Source organism: Macaca mulatta, chromosome 5 (assembly GCF_049350105.2).
Source record: "Macaca mulatta isolate MMU2019108-1 chromosome 5, T2T-MMU8v2.0, whole genome shotgun sequence".
Lineage (NCBI taxonomy): Eukaryota > Metazoa > Chordata > Mammalia > Primates > Cercopithecidae > Macaca > Macaca mulatta.
In genome coordinates this window covers 181,376,020-181,391,747 of record NC_133410.1, presented here as the reverse complement: position 1 = coordinate 181,391,747, position 15,728 = coordinate 181,376,020, and the positions used below count along the sequence as shown (strand labels likewise).

General features: G+C 38.1%; 1 protein-coding gene across 2 annotated transcripts in view; it reads right to left on the bottom strand.

Annotated features, from left to right (window-relative positions):
• The window catches only part of GALNTL6 (polypeptide N-acetylgalactosaminyltransferase like 6), a 1,218,179-nt gene that overhangs the window by 89,472 nt on the left and 1,112,979 nt on the right, over positions 1-15,728 (bottom strand). The window lies entirely within an intron of this gene.

Here is a 15,728-nt window from a genome sequence, read left to right as displayed (position 1 = left end):
ACTGGGCATAACTTTTACTGAAGATTTTCGGGCAGTAGCAGAGACTTAGATAACAAAACAGCACAGATGATGATGTAAGATGAAGTATTTGACCCCTTGGATTCTTTTCCTTTGGCTGCTAAAGGGAATTTCTTCCTGGCTAAAATTTCCTCCTTCTGTCTTTTAGCTTCCTGCCATGGTTCTGCCCAACTCAAAAATCTCTCTTATGTCTCTTTTGTGGGGCTGTACCAGAATGTTATAATTTCTTCTTCCTTTTCATGCCTGGCAACTCATCTTCCTCATTGTTTGTCCTTGCTTATCCTGGCCAAACCATGTTGGCTACCTTTCCATAACCAAAATGGATTGCTGAGCAGGATAATTCTCCAAAAAGAAATTAAACAACTGGCCCTTGGATAACACCCCACCTCCAATTTTTTGTTAGATATAGGTTGCCCACTGTTTCAGACATTCCACAGTAGGTCCCTAATGGGTATCTTAAATTTTATTCTCTTACATACAAGCTCTGCTTGTGTAAACTGTTCTGTTCATCATCTCTGAAAAAATGCAACTACTCCCTGCACTTGTCTGTCTGTACAGGTTCTCCTGACTCAGTGTTCTCTCCTATTTGTCTGATCCCACCCACTCTTTGAAACACTTTTCTTTTTCCTTTCAGTTAGACTTGCCAGATAAAATATGTGGCACATAGTTAAAACTGAATTTCAGATAAACAACAAATAATTTGTGTATTAGTCTATTTCGCGCTGCTGATAAAGACATACCCAAGACTGGATAACTTATAAAGAAAAAGAGGTTAATGTACTCATAGTTACATGTGACTGGGGAGGCCTCACAATCATGGTGGAAGGTGAAAGGCATGTCTTACATGGCAGCGGCAAGAGACACTCAGAATGCCAAGTGAAAGGGGTTTTCCCTTATAAAACCATCAGATCTCATGAGACTTAATCACTACCATGAGAACAGTATGGGGGAAACTGCTTCCATGATTCAATTATCTCCCACTGGCTCCTTCCCACACGTGGGAATTATGGGAGCTACAACTCAAGATGAAATTTTTGTGGGGACACAGACAAACCATATCAATTTGTAAATATAATTAATACTTGTATTATTAATGTTATATGGGACATACTAGTACTAAATTATTTGTCATTTATCTGAAATTCAAATTAGTGAGGCATGCTGTATTTTTACTTGCTAAATAATGGCAATCCTACTCCTGATGTATGTAATTTGCATATAACATGTGCTCTATGAATGTTTTTTAATTCATCGAGTGACCATCTATGCAGAATCTGGCATGTCTTGGTATTGCCAATACATAAAGAATGTTTTGTTTTTGTGGAAATTATTCCAGAGGAGTTTCAAACAGTTCTTTGCAGAGAAGCCTGCCATAACACACAGCTGATACAATATAAACACACAATCCCACTGCTTTTTGTTTCCTAGAGGTGGGATCCTGCTGGCCCTCTATCTGTGAAGCAAACAGGGCAGCAGTCACAGAATTTAAGGAAACAGCAGGACTAATTGGTAGCTAGAGGTGAGGCTCAGCATGGCCAGAATGAACTGTTTAGGGCTTAATGCTAACCTCAGTGTGAAAATAAGTAGGTGAAGGCTTTCTGTTTCTGTACATCTGAGTTGGCTTTCATCTAGGCCCCACATTTAGTGTGGACAAGGGAAAGTGAGAGGACCCAAACCCATTCAGGTTGGATCCAAGAGGTTTTCATATGCTGCGGATGTACCCAGCATGGGACTCATATAAGAGACTGATAAAGATAGCTACTAGAGCTGAGGAATATATTTACTTTTTGCTGTAGAAAGCCAATGAAGGATTCTTCTACTTTAAAAATCTGCAGACCTTCATCTTCTTGAATGATAAATGAAATAAAAACTGTTGTTCAGAGCATCTTCTATGTACAAGACATTAACAGTATTCTCTACTTTTACGTCACCTGTCTGTGGTTCTCTGTCTATCACATATGTTCCTCTCTTCAACCCAAACTGGTATTAATCTGTCCTTTCTATGTTGCTCAAATATTTATTAACACATGCAGCCTTATATTAGAGGTCTTTAGAAATCAAGTCTTGTTTTCTTTGTGCTATCCAACACTAAATCTTTCCATAATTCTAATACTCATCAGGTCTTTGAATTGATATTTTACCAGGAACATTAAATGACATTTCTAGCTCAGTTCATAAAAACATTATTTCCAGCTTGACTGATCACTGTTAGTGTACAGCATGAGGAAAATAGATAGTTTAACTTTTCCTGCTGGTTCATGAAACTGCATAAATGTACCCACTAATTATTATTATTTTTACCAGCAACATTTTAGATCTTACTGCTAGACTATTCAATCCCTGTTCAGTTTCTCAGTGTATTATTTGGGAGTCAACTGTATCTGTATTATTTGGGCCATCTTACCTCAGTAGAGTGTTCCTATTTCTTTGCGCAAAATGTGATTATTATATGTGTACTGGCAAGATCCTGCTTCACAAATTGTGCTTGTGTCAATATTAAGCTATTGTATTATGGTGGATTGTGTTACAGTGAATCCTCTTTCTTGACACACACACACACACACATACACACACACACACACACACACAGAGGTATTTTTTTCCCTGAAACTGGAAAAGCCAGTCCCACACAGAAACAGTTTCTAATTTGTCACAGTCACTCCTACAGCAAGGTGTATCCATATCCCGTGATTTTAAATTTCTGCTTTTTTTTGAATGTATTTCTTGTCTCCTCTTTGATGCTTAAGAGTGCCTTTGTGGCTCAGTAGTCCCACCCCACAGCCCTTTTATCATTGATAATATGATAATGTCATCATGGGTACAGCTCAAAAGAGAATCTCTAAGACAGCCCCAACCTCACTACAATTATTCAGCCTAGCTCCACTTTTCTCTGATCTGAGCACTTCTTTGAAGTCAGTGGGAAACTTTCAGCATAAGGAGAGGAGGCTAATCTAGTCCTACAAAGGGAGATTCTCTGACAGGCAATTTCCTTTTCCTTCTTCCCCAAGGCTGTGTGAGCTGTTTGTAGGTAGTTATCTTCTTTGGGCTGTCATGAACAAGGGTTAGCTTTCTCTTTGATTTTATATCTCTATCATATTTTTGCCCAAATACTATGGATATCTATGGTGGTGTTTATGATGACATTTAATGTAGCCTTTAGATATAAGACAAAGAAACAAACAAACAAGCAAAAACCCCAAATGAGCTAACAGTGTGTCCTAAAAAATGCTGGTAAGCCTAATTTTAAAATCAGCTTTATCGAGGAATAGTTGATTTACAAGAAAACTGCTCATATTTAAAGTGAATAGTTTGGTATATGTTGACATATGTATATACTATATTAGTAGAATCATCACCACTATCAAGATCAGGGAACATATCCATTACCGGCAAAGGTTTCTTCATGCCTCTTTGAAATCCTTTTCCTGATCTCCTTTCTGTGGCATTTCTATGTCCCCAGACAACCACTGATGTACTTTTTTTCACTATAGTTTGTATTTTTTAGAATTTTATATAAATAGAATCATACATTATGTGCTCTTTTTGTCTGGCTTCTTTCACTTAGTATAAGTATTTTATCTTTATCCATGTAGCTGGAGCTGCATGTATTCATTCTTATTGTATTCCTTTTTTTTTTTTTTTTTTAAATGGAATTTCACTCTTTTTGCCCAGGTTGGAGTGCAATGGCATGATCTCGGCTCACCGCAACTTCCACTTCCTGGGTTCAAGTGATTCTTCTGACTCAGCCTCCCAAGTAGCTGGGATTACAGGTGTATGCCACCACCAGATCTGGCTAATTTTGTATTTTTTGAGTAGAGACGGGGTTTCACCATGTTGGTCAGGCTGGTCTTGAACTCCTGACCTCAGGTGATCCGCCTGTCTCAGCCTCCCAAAGTGCTGGGATTATAGGCAGGAGCCACCAAACCCAGCCCATTCTTATTGTATTCTATCACATGAAAAAACTACAATTTGTTTATCCATTTACCTGCTGATGAACACTTGGGTTGTTTCCAGTTTGGGGCTATTATAAACAAAGCTGTATGAACAGTCTTGTAGAAGTCTTTTATGGACATTTGCCTTCATTTCTGCTGGATAAAAATATTGAAGTGGAATGGCTAGGTTGTACTCTAGGTATGTGTCTAACTTCTAAAGAAACTTCTGAATTGTTTTCCAAAGTGGTTGTACCATTTTACATTCCCATTAGCATTGTATGAGATTTCCAGTTACTCCAACACAATTGGTGTGGTCAGTCTTTTCAATTTTGGCCATTATAAAAGCATGTAGTACATCTCATTGTGGTTTTAATTTATATTTTCCTAATGACTAATGATGTTAATCATTTTTTCATATCCTTATTTGCCACCTGGGTATCTTCTTTAGTAAAATGTCTTTCAAATTGCTTACCCATTTTAAAAATTGGGCTGTTTTTCTTATTATTAAAATTTGAGAATTCTTTATGTATTATGGATACAAACCTTTGGCCAGAAATGTGATTTGCAAATACTCTTTTCAGTCCTTGTCTTTTTATTCTCTTAACAGTGCCCTTGAAGAATAGGTGGTTTTAATTTCAATGAAGTTCAATTTGTCAATTTTTTCTATGTGTCATACCTAAGAAATTTTTGCCTAACCTCACAAAAATTTTTCTTCTTTGTTTTTGTATTCTAGAAATGTTATAATTATATCCTTTACATTTAAAGCTATGATTGATTTTGCGTTAATTTTTGTATATGGTGCAAGATATAGATTAATGTTTATTTACTTCTCTGGATATGAACATCTAATTGTTCTAGCATCAGTTGTTGAAAAAATAATGTTTTCTCCAATTTCTCCATAAAGGTAAAATTGATTGACCTTTATATAAATCAATTGACCATTTGCAAGAATCCATTTCTGAGCTGTCTCTTCTCTTCCAGAAATAGATTCTTGCATGTATCAATCAGGTTGTGTGTTTATTGTTGCTAAATTGTAGGAGTTCTTTCTATATTCTGGATATTAAGTATTTATCAGATGTATGATTTACATTTTTTTCTCTCATTCTGTGAGCTGGATTTTCATTCTGTAAACAGTGTCCTTTGGTGTACAAGCTTCCCTAAGTTTTGAGCTTCAAATGTGCCACCTGAGGTAATCATGTCCCTGAAGATAAAATTAGTCTGAATGTTGTCGATGAAAGACTATTAAGCAGAAACAACTGTATTCATTATCTATTGATAAATAACACCCTGTCTCACACCTGAGTGGCTTAAAACAAATAATAAACATTTTTTATCCTTCACAGTTTCTGTGGGTCAGGAACTTGGGAATAAAACAGGCTGTACAATCTGGATCCGATTTCTCATGAATTCCAGTCAGATTTTGGCTGAGGTAGCAGTAATCTTAAGCCTTCGACTGGGCTGGAAGATCTTTTTCCAAGGTGTCTCACTAAGTGTCTGTAAAATTGGTGCTTGCTATGAGTGCTGAGTAGGAGGACTCGGCTTTCTTTCTCCCACACGGGCCGGCCGTTCTACAGGGCTGCTTGAGTATCCTCACGACTTGGTGCTGGCTTCTTCCAAAGCAAGTCATTCAAGAGAAGAAGGAGGGCCGGGCGCGGTGGCTCAAGCCTGTAATCCCAGCACTTTGGGAGGCCGAGACGGGCGGATCACGAGGTCAGGAGTTCGAGACCATCCTGGCTAACACGGTGAAACCCCGTCTCTACTAAAAAATACAAAAAACTAGCCAGGCGAGGTGGCGGGCGCCTGTAGTCCCGGCTACCCGGGAGGCTGAGGCAGGAGAATGGCGTAAAAACCCGGGAGGCAGAGCTTGCAGTGAGCTGAGATCCGGCCACTGCACTCCAGCCTGGGCGACAGAGCGAGACTCCGTCTCAAAAAAAAAAAAAAAAAAAAGAGAAGAAGGAGAAAGCTGCAATGCCTGTTATGCTGTTATGTCCTACCCTTAGAAGTAAAAACAAACAAACAAACAAACAAACAAAAAACCATAATAGGACTACAGTGAAAGTATGGTTGCTAATTTTTATATATCCCTTAAGATTGTACTTGTTTGTTTTGGCTGGGTTTGAGGGCCAGAATATGTTGGAATAATTTTACGTGATTGATTTTTTGAAACCCTGGAAAAGTGGAGATAATCAGAAGCTAGAACTGTTGAAGAGAGACCATAGAAACACAGGTCATTTGTGTCCAAGTGAGTATGCATGGCCCACAGGTAGGAGACAGCCATCCTGACTTAGTCTACCCAGGACCCAGAGAAGTTCTGGCACTTTAATGACTGAAGTCTTGGTTCCTCCAGACTCAGCATTGTGAGCTAGTGGCTGATGCTTTTGTGAGTGATGGTAGAGGTGTGACTTCACCTGCAACTTCATGGGCAGGAGACAGAGGCAAGTGAAAACCGAAACAAAAGAAGCAAATCCGGGGCGGTGCAGTGTGGGTATGCTTCTGACAAGTGGGTGCACAAGGATATGCGATGGAGGCTTTTGGGGATGTCTATAGATGGTTGGGGGATAAGCTGAATGGTGTTCTTCCTGGTGATCAAGCCAATGGTGCCTCATGTCATCACAACTTAGGTATAAAATGAAGTATGACCTTATTTCTAGATGATTATCATTAATCCATTTGATATTTTTTATAAACCACAACCAGCATTTTCTATTCATCACCCAAAGAGATTATCAAGAATTTGGTTCCCTCACAAGAACATCCACAGCAAGCATTCAAACAAACTGTTGTTAAAATAAATGGTGCTATAGCGTTTATTCCAATTGTTATTAATAGACCTTGTTTTATTTCCCAGACTTTCAAACAGGCAGAAAATAAAATCCCTATGTTTCTAAGTGCCCATTACAGGGATCTTAGATTGAAAATTATATCTGTCCAAATTGTATGGAATCTGTAATATATAGAGATTGTATTTCTATAAACAGTCTTCAGAATTGGAACACCCAGAAGCATCTGCACACCACAAAGTTGCCATTTTGTTTCTGACCATTTCTCAGTTTACAAAATAGCAACTGGAACTAGTTTCTCTACCTCAACTGGCACTAAAATGGGGATACACTTGGGCTGGAATTGCATTTGGAAATGGAATTCTTATCATGAACCAATAAACCATTGGAAACATGGAGGATTGGAATGGGAATGAAATAGCAGAGGTCCCAAGCACAGTGGTACTGTGCATTCACACATCTCATGGGAAGAAGCTAATTCCATGAAACGAGTTCTTACCATCCAGGTACTCCCATGGCTTAGATGTGGGATTGGGGTCCTGGAAGGCAGTTATTAAATGACCAGCACTACCCCCCTTTGCAAGAGTTACATTTTTGGTTATTGAGATTATGGCATGCTAAAATATTTGAGTTTGCTTAAATTTCAGCAGCTTAATTTTGTAGCAGCAGGGACCTATTTTGTCTGAGCAAGCATTCTCCTTTATGAGGCACTAGTGGAATTGTGAATACAGGGAAATGTTCAGTTCTAATGGGGATAATGATAAAAATGCAATTAAAATTCTCTCTAGTACACAAACTGGTCTCACCATGAAGTTTGTTTCTCAAGTGTTTTGAAAAAAAAAAGTTACATGAATGCTCAATAACTGCCTGAAATGCCAAGGTCTCTAGGTAGGAGAAAGAATAACCAAAAATAAACTAGAAAAGATACCATAGGAAGTGGAAGATAAATTCCATTTTAATTTCATTAAGAATGACAAAGTGAAAGTAATGATTAATCATGATAGCTTGTTATTATGCAATTATCTGGGATCACTATTCAGATATTCTATTTACATTATAAAATATTCCAATAGGCATAAACAAAAGCTAACGTAAAATCTTGGTCCTCATGTGATAGCTCAAGAAATGCTTAATATTGTCCCCATAGCTTGGGAACTACCTGACTTAATTACAAGCTCTGTTTTGCACAATGGAAAGCATCAGATTATTGAATCACAAGTTATAGCTGAGCTGAAACTTGGGAAAGCACCATGGAATATTTGAACAATTTAAATTGAACAAAATTCCTTAATGTTGGGAAGAATATAACATCTGTGAGAGCTTTTGAGGAAAAAAATATTTAGAGTAAATAAGTAGGAAGAAACTAAACTTAAAAAATAGTTTTAAGACTGTATATGGTGGCTCATGCCTATAATCCCAGAACTTTGGGAGGTCGATGCTGGAGGATTGCTTGAGACCTCCTGGAGTTTGAGACCAGCCTTGGCAACATAGTGAGACCCTGTCTCTACCAAAAATACAAAAATTAGCCAGACATAGTGGCATGTGCCTGTAGTCCCAGCTACTCAGGAGGCTGAGATGGAGGAGGGCTTGAGCTCGGGAGTTCCAAGTTGCGGTAAGCACAGATTGCACCACTGCACTCCAGCCTGGACAACACAGTGAAACCTTGTCTCTGGAAAATAATAATAATAAAAAAATGTTGGCCGGGTGCAGTGGCTCATGACTGTAATCCCAGCACTTTGGGAGGCTGAGGTGGGTAGATCATGACGTGAAGAGATCAAGACCATCCTGGCCAACATGGTGAAACCCCGTCTCTATTAAAAATACAAAAACTAGCTGGGCGTGGTGGCTTGCACCTGTAGTCCCAGCTACTGGGGAGGCTGAGGCAGGAGAATCACTTGAACCCAGGAGGCAGAGGTTGCAGTGAGCCAAGATCATGCCACTTCACTCCAGCCTGGGTGACAGGGAGAGACTCCATTTCAAAAAAAAAAAAATTACTTTCTGTATTCTATAAATAAATGCTTCCTAGTTGGGAAATGGAGTTAGTTTTGAGTTCATATGTGTTTATTGCAATCAGTCCATACTGTTTTTTAAACATTATTTCATATATCAGTGGCCAACTTTACCTTCTAGGTAAAGTGAGACTCCGTCTCAAAAAACAAACAAACAAACAACAACAACAAAAAAACACCACAAAAGTTGTGCGAGGTTTTGTGGGAAATTACCAAGTTTGAAAATAATGTTGTCCTTATCTCATGTATTTTTTTCATAATACTTGCAAACGGCAAGAGACTGTACCTGCCAGCAATTTGCTATTTTACTTTCTTTTTTAGTGTCTATGTTTGATATGAAAAAAATCTATGCTTTACCTCCATATCGTTTAAAATTTTTAAAAGCAACATGGAATTCTATTGTTATTTGTTAAACTAACAAAATATATAGTATAGATAGTTTAAAAAATTCTGATGCCACTGGGTTAGGAATTAAGGTAGTAGATGAGGGTTGAGTGGCGAATAAATTTGTGTTTCATATTTTCTCATTTCTTCTTGGCTGACACAATGGTTTCCCTTGGCCTTATTTTTTTCATGTGTAACACAAGCAGGAAATGCCCAGCGTTTAAAAAGGAGATAGGACTGAAGGGTGAGTGAGTGATCTACCAGCGTTGTCTACCAGAAACTCATCCCCTGTGCAGGGGATGCACCAAGGTGAAGTGACATTACATCACAAAGGGGTGGCTTGATCTAACTGGCAAGGCCCAATGCTGTTTGCTTAGGATACATAGCATGCTGTGTGCATTTCTGCCTGGCATATAGTAGGCACTTGATAAATATTTATTAATAGGATTTATCTAGCTTGAGACTTCCTTGAGGTTAGAGATGACATTTATCTTTATAGCATGCAATGAACTCACGGTATTTAATGATTTATTGAATCATTATTGTCACATTAATTTATGATTGACTTTTAGAGAGGATATCAATCATGGAGAATAATGAAACATTATTTATAGAAGATGCCTTAATTTTTAAAATAAAAAGACCCTTCTAAGTAGAAGGTATTATGTTTTATGTTGTTTTGTTTTATTTTTGATACAGGGTCTCATATTGTCACCCAGGCTGGAGGGCAGTGGCTTGATCATGGCTCACTGCAGACTTAACTTCCTGGGCTCAAGCAATCCTCCCACTTCAGCCTCCCAAGTAGCTGGGACTACAGGCACATGCCACTACCCCCAGGTAACTTTACAAAAAAACACTTTTTTTGGCGGGGGGCCTTGCTACGTTGCCCAGCCTGTTCTCAAGTTCCTCACCTCAAGTGATCCTCCTGCATCAGCCTCTTGAGGCACTGGGATTACAGGCATGGGCCACTATGCCTGTCCTGAGGTATTATATTTTAAACTGTAGCCAAGTCAGGAGAGAAGCAAACATATAATTTCAGTATGTGAATCATCTTTAGTTTTGAGCAAAAGTATCAGACAGCCTTATTGCCCTTTAGGTTATATTGTATGGAAGAATTAGAGAAAGCTATTGTTTTCAGAAGAACTGCCTCTGCAACAAAATCCTAGCCATTTATGAGGGCTGCGTCTTGAGGGAAGATCCATCATTTCCTGCTTTTTGGGAGAAAACCCATGATAGGCCACCATGACCCTGAACTCAATGATGGTTTCAAATAAAGCATCTGAACCCTGCAGTATTAAGAGCAGGAGAGAAAAGTGCTACTGCTGTTGGTGTCCGAGGTTATCGTGCTACAAGCGCTTATTTGCTGGACAGCTTTAAGAGAGTACAGTGATTTACAGTCATCGGGAGAGAAAGGTCAATTTGAGGGAGTATAGATTTCCCATTCATCACCATAACTTCTAATCTTGTTGGTGATTTTATTTTCAGATATCAAACTAGTCATTTTGGTTTTGTTAATGCTTTTCCTCGATTGATATATTTTTCTGACATAAACAAGGGTGAGCTGCGTTTGCCCGACATTGTGCTCTTTTATTTCAGCTATTTCAGATGGGAAAACTGACACCATGGTCAACAACGAAGAAGCATTTATTAATCGACTTGGGGTGGTCTGGCTTTTACATTGAAGCCCTGCTCACTCCCCTCCTCCTCCCTTTCTCTATGCCTCCAACCTCCATCGTTTTCAAGAGTCTGAGATAATCTGTGGAATCAGCAGAGCTGGATGTCACCAGGGAGATGGCACAGAAAGGAAGGAAGGCATCTTGGGAAGTATATGAAGAAGTCATTTCACAGCTGACAGAAGCACAACCACCATTCTCCCTCAGACCTCAGGCTTAGAACTTTGTGCCTGTGAAGTATAATAACCATAGGAAATCGTCAAAGGTCATTACACTTTGCTAAGAAACCCTAGGTAAATGCATAAAGTAAAAAACATTTGTAACTTGTATGTAGATTAGCCTATTGGGTCATTAAACATAATTTGTTAATATCAAATATATATCGCTATATATATAAAATAATGCTATATAGGGCATATATTTCTCTTTTGTTAAATCGTCATCTCAATTATAATATGACAGTCTATTAAAAAACAATTTCCAAATAAGTGGACTATATAAGATGCAGATTTCATTCCATAATGAGCTTTATTATTTTCATTTAACCTTTTCCTCATCCTCATGATATTCTGGCTTTGGAATATATGGATTACTGCTGCATGGTGTGGATTCTATGTTACTGTCAAGGCCATTTATTAAGAGGAGTTGAGATTTGTGTTTGACTTGTTTGTCACTTGAACTTCCAGGGCCTAGCACAGTGACTGGCACAGTAAGCATTATTTTTTTTTCAGAAGTAAACATTTATTTGCCAAAGAAAATCTGTCAAAAGTTTTTGTGTGCTCTCAGAATTCTGGATGGAAAATCTGTAGGCATCTCCCCAGATCTGGCTGTCACAGACTGTCCCAGGCTGTCACTTAACCTTATCTAAAACCAATCTCAGTCTCTTCCCCTTTCCTCTTCCTCCCTTCCCTGTTTTTGTACTGATACTATTTTCTCTGGGATGCTGAGATGGAAAGCTCATAGTCACATGTGAGCCCCACCTCCGTGCACAGTGTAACAAATCAATAAAAATCTTTTATGAATTTTTTTTTACAAACGCTCCTTGCATTTGAAATGTTAACTTCTTTAGACTTTCTTTAGATTTTCTCCATTTTGATAATTATTTGTTGGTTTCTATTTTATCTCTTCTATTTTTATCCTGACACTTCCTGTTCAAGACCCTATAGTCAAGGAGCAAAGGTCAACACTGTGATCTGCATCCAGGGTCTTCCAAGGTTAACTCCACAGGTGCCACGCACACCCTCCGTAACTCTGCCTGCCCATGTCTACTTAGTACTTTGCTAAACTGGTTTCCTGCCAGAGATGCCCAGGCTGCTCCAGTCTATCTCAAGCACTCTAGGAGGAACATTATGGTGAGGAGCATGAACCTCGACCAGACAGACCTCGGTTCATAGCCCCAGCTCTACTCCTTTACCATTTAACCTCTATCCCTTTTACTCTAAGTTAACATTTTCAGGACCTGGGAAGCAGCCTGTATAATTTGGCTTTTATGAGATTTGACTTCAGTTTTAGCTCCTATCCTGAAACTAGAAAAAAATTTAGTCTCCCATGTTCTTGAATGGTTCTTACAGTTCTCCTTGAAGAGGTCCTTCACATCCCTTGTAAGTTGGATTCCTAGGAATTTTTTTTTTTTTTTTTTGAGACGGAGTCTTGCTCTGTGCCCCAGGCTGGAGTGTAGTGGTGCAATCTCGGCTCACTGCAAGCTCCGCCCCCCGGGTTCACGCCATTCTCTTGGTAGCAATTGTGAATGGGAGTTCACTCATAATTTGGCTCTCTGTCTGTTATTGGTGTATAAGGATGCTTGTGATTTTTGTACATTGATTTTGTATCCTGAGACTTTGCTGAAGTTGCTTATCAGCTTAAGGAGATTTTGGGCTGAGACAATGGGGTTTTCTAAATATACAGTCATGTCATCTGCAAACAGAGACAATTTGATTTCCTCTTTTCCTATTTGAATACTCTTTATTTCTTTCTCTTGCCTGATTGCCCTGACCAGAACTTCCAATACTATGTTGAATAGGAGTGGTGAGAGTTGGAATGAAGAGAAGAATCTCTTCTTTGAGATTCTTCCACCTATTTGCCACTCAGCCTCCTCGGGCTGTGCAAAGCGACACTCAGTGGACCTTTGCTGAGGAGCTGCTCACACTTCTGTGATGAAGGATGGCCAGCGCCATTCCAAAGAAGGAATGATTGTCACCACAGTCCTGCTGTCTTTCTAGTCTCCCTGCAACTCTAGACATGAGCATCCCTTTCCTCAAGGACTTGCTGTTTGTTCCTGGTGGCAAGACACCACAACTGTGTCCCAGTATACTGACATTAGACCCCAAGCTGACTCAGTAAAACTGTCTAGGTTTATTAAAGACAAGTGAATACTCTGATTCCCAGATGAAGCTGAAGTGTAAGTTACGGTGTCCTAGGTTTTTACATTTTGTGGGAAATGACAAAGTGATGTTAATTTTTGTTTTTGCCAAATAAGGGCACTAACAAAAATTTACTATCTTGCATTCTATCTTTTTCAATGAAAAAAAAAAAACTTATAGTTTCTGCATAAAAAGATGTTATTAAGTTGAACAGGTTTAGCTTTGGGATTATTATTTTTCTTAGTTCACTGAGGCAGGGTGAAATGTTAGCCAGGAATTGGCTCTCATCATTAATCCTGAGTTTGGAAACCACTGTTATATGAAACTTGTTAATTCAGTGGACATATTCTTGAAGGTCCTCTTTCAAGTCCTTTAATTTGAGAGGACTGAAGAAGGTCACAGCTATGGCGCTACTTCCTCCTCTTCCCTATACCTATACATATCCTTATGATACATTTAAGCAATTACTTGTCTTGTACTGTCCTCTAATGGTTTCGTATATGGATATCTTGTCTCTTCCAACCAGATTCGAATGCCAGGCAAATAGAAGGTACTGAAGAACTAATTTTACAAACATATTTCTATAGTATACACCAACCTGCAGGCTGTTTAAGGATGTTCAGACATTTGTGTGTCTATGTGTGTGTTTAAATATTTTGGAAGTCTTTTGGAATCATCAATGTGAAAAGTGCACATTTTTGAAGGATTAAACGAGCTTTGTAGAGTAAGAAAACAAGCCTTTGGAGTCAAGTCTCCAGCTTCGTCTCCATTTCCTGACGAGGCTGCAAGATTAAAATCCCAATTGAGTAGACGTGGCCCTGCATTTGAAGCATAGATGAAGTCTCTCCTCATTTTTGATGATATAGTAATAATGTAGTGTGTAGCAAGGTAGTTGAGGTGCTCCCACAAAATATCAGAATTGTTTTTCATTTTAATGTACTTTTTTTTAACTTAAAAAAACCATAAAATGTTCCTCAGAGTGACAGTCAAGCTTCAATATTTATGACTTTCTGATTGCTCTAGCGGTTTAGAAAAAAAAATAAAAATGAGCCCTGAAGTAAAATTTGAGTGGAAAAGATTAAAATTCAGAATTATGGACTTTTCTCATTTAAATAAGTATTCACTTTTTCCTGGAAGTTTTATGTGCCAACCCCAGTTTCTCTGTATTTGACAATCCTTGAAATAGTACTTAACTTCTTTCTTGAAAATATATGAACGGTTTTATTTTTTGAAAATAGATCCCTTTGGATGAGCACAACATTCTCCCAGAAGCTTTTACACTCTACTTTAGACCACAAGCCAAGCACACACACACATTGTCTTGGAAGTGAATGGTTCTTTTCAGAGCACTAGCGGGGGAGCATATGAGTGAATGAAAGTGGATACAGGAGAGAGCATCATTATCTTTAGGATATTTTAAACTGCTATGATTTATTATATCTACTCGGCCGATTGGTGATATGTACTCTAAATTGCTCCATCATTTACTTTCCTGTGAACCCTTGTTTTCTGATTCATATGTCTTAAGTCTTATGACTAAATCAAACCATATTTCCTTACCCAAATGCAGTTCTTTAATTACTTTATAATTTTGTGACTGCTTTTTCCCTTCGAATAGTGTATTTCGACAGCTACTTAGAGGAATATGTTATTAGTGTCTAATTAAATTTTTAATTTAGTTAGGGAAAGGAGGAATGTGACTACAGGTTGGCATCTGTAATCTGAAAATACAAAATACAAAATGCTCCAAAATCCAAAACTCTTTGAGTGCTAACGTGGTGCCAAAAGTAGAAAATTCGACACATAAGTACTAACACGAATTTGGTTTCATGCACAAAATTATTAAAAATATTGTATAAAATTACCTTCAGGCCATGTATATAAGGTGTATATGAAACATAAGTGAATTTTGTGTTTAGACTTGGGTCTCATCCCCAAGATATCTCATTATGTGTATGTAAATATCTCAAAATCTGGAAAAAATCTGAAAATCTGGAAAAAAAATCTGAAAATCTGAAACACTCCTGGTCCTAAGCATTTCAGATGAGGGATACTCAGCCTGTATTTCCATTCAAGGTGTGTGTAAGGTCATTTTATTACTAGGAACTCTAATTGCTGTTACAGAATGTGGATGTGACTAAAGAAAAATGACAGTTGATGAATACTCTCAGAAAGGGAATAAGGAAGAATGACTCCCCCCACACACGAAGATTCGCTGTAAAAGAAAATTTTGTTATACTCATTAAAAAGTATTTAAGTTTTAGTAACAACTTACATCTCCAGCATTTTCCTCTCTTAGCTTTCCTGATTAATTAATTCTTTCAACAAATATCTGAGTGTTCCCTAAGCCTTGTTTTAGGTTCTGGGAGTATAGCAGTAACTAACACAGACCAAAGCTCTACCCTTGTGTTACTGATACTCTAATGATTCCTGGTGAATTCATTTATTTATTTTTACAAAAGCTTGTTATATGAGCCTTATATAAAAGATCCAAATAGTTATATCTTGCAGCCTTAGTAGTAAAAGAACCAAAATGAATAATTCAGGATTTGATTTCTAGGGTAGCAGTGTG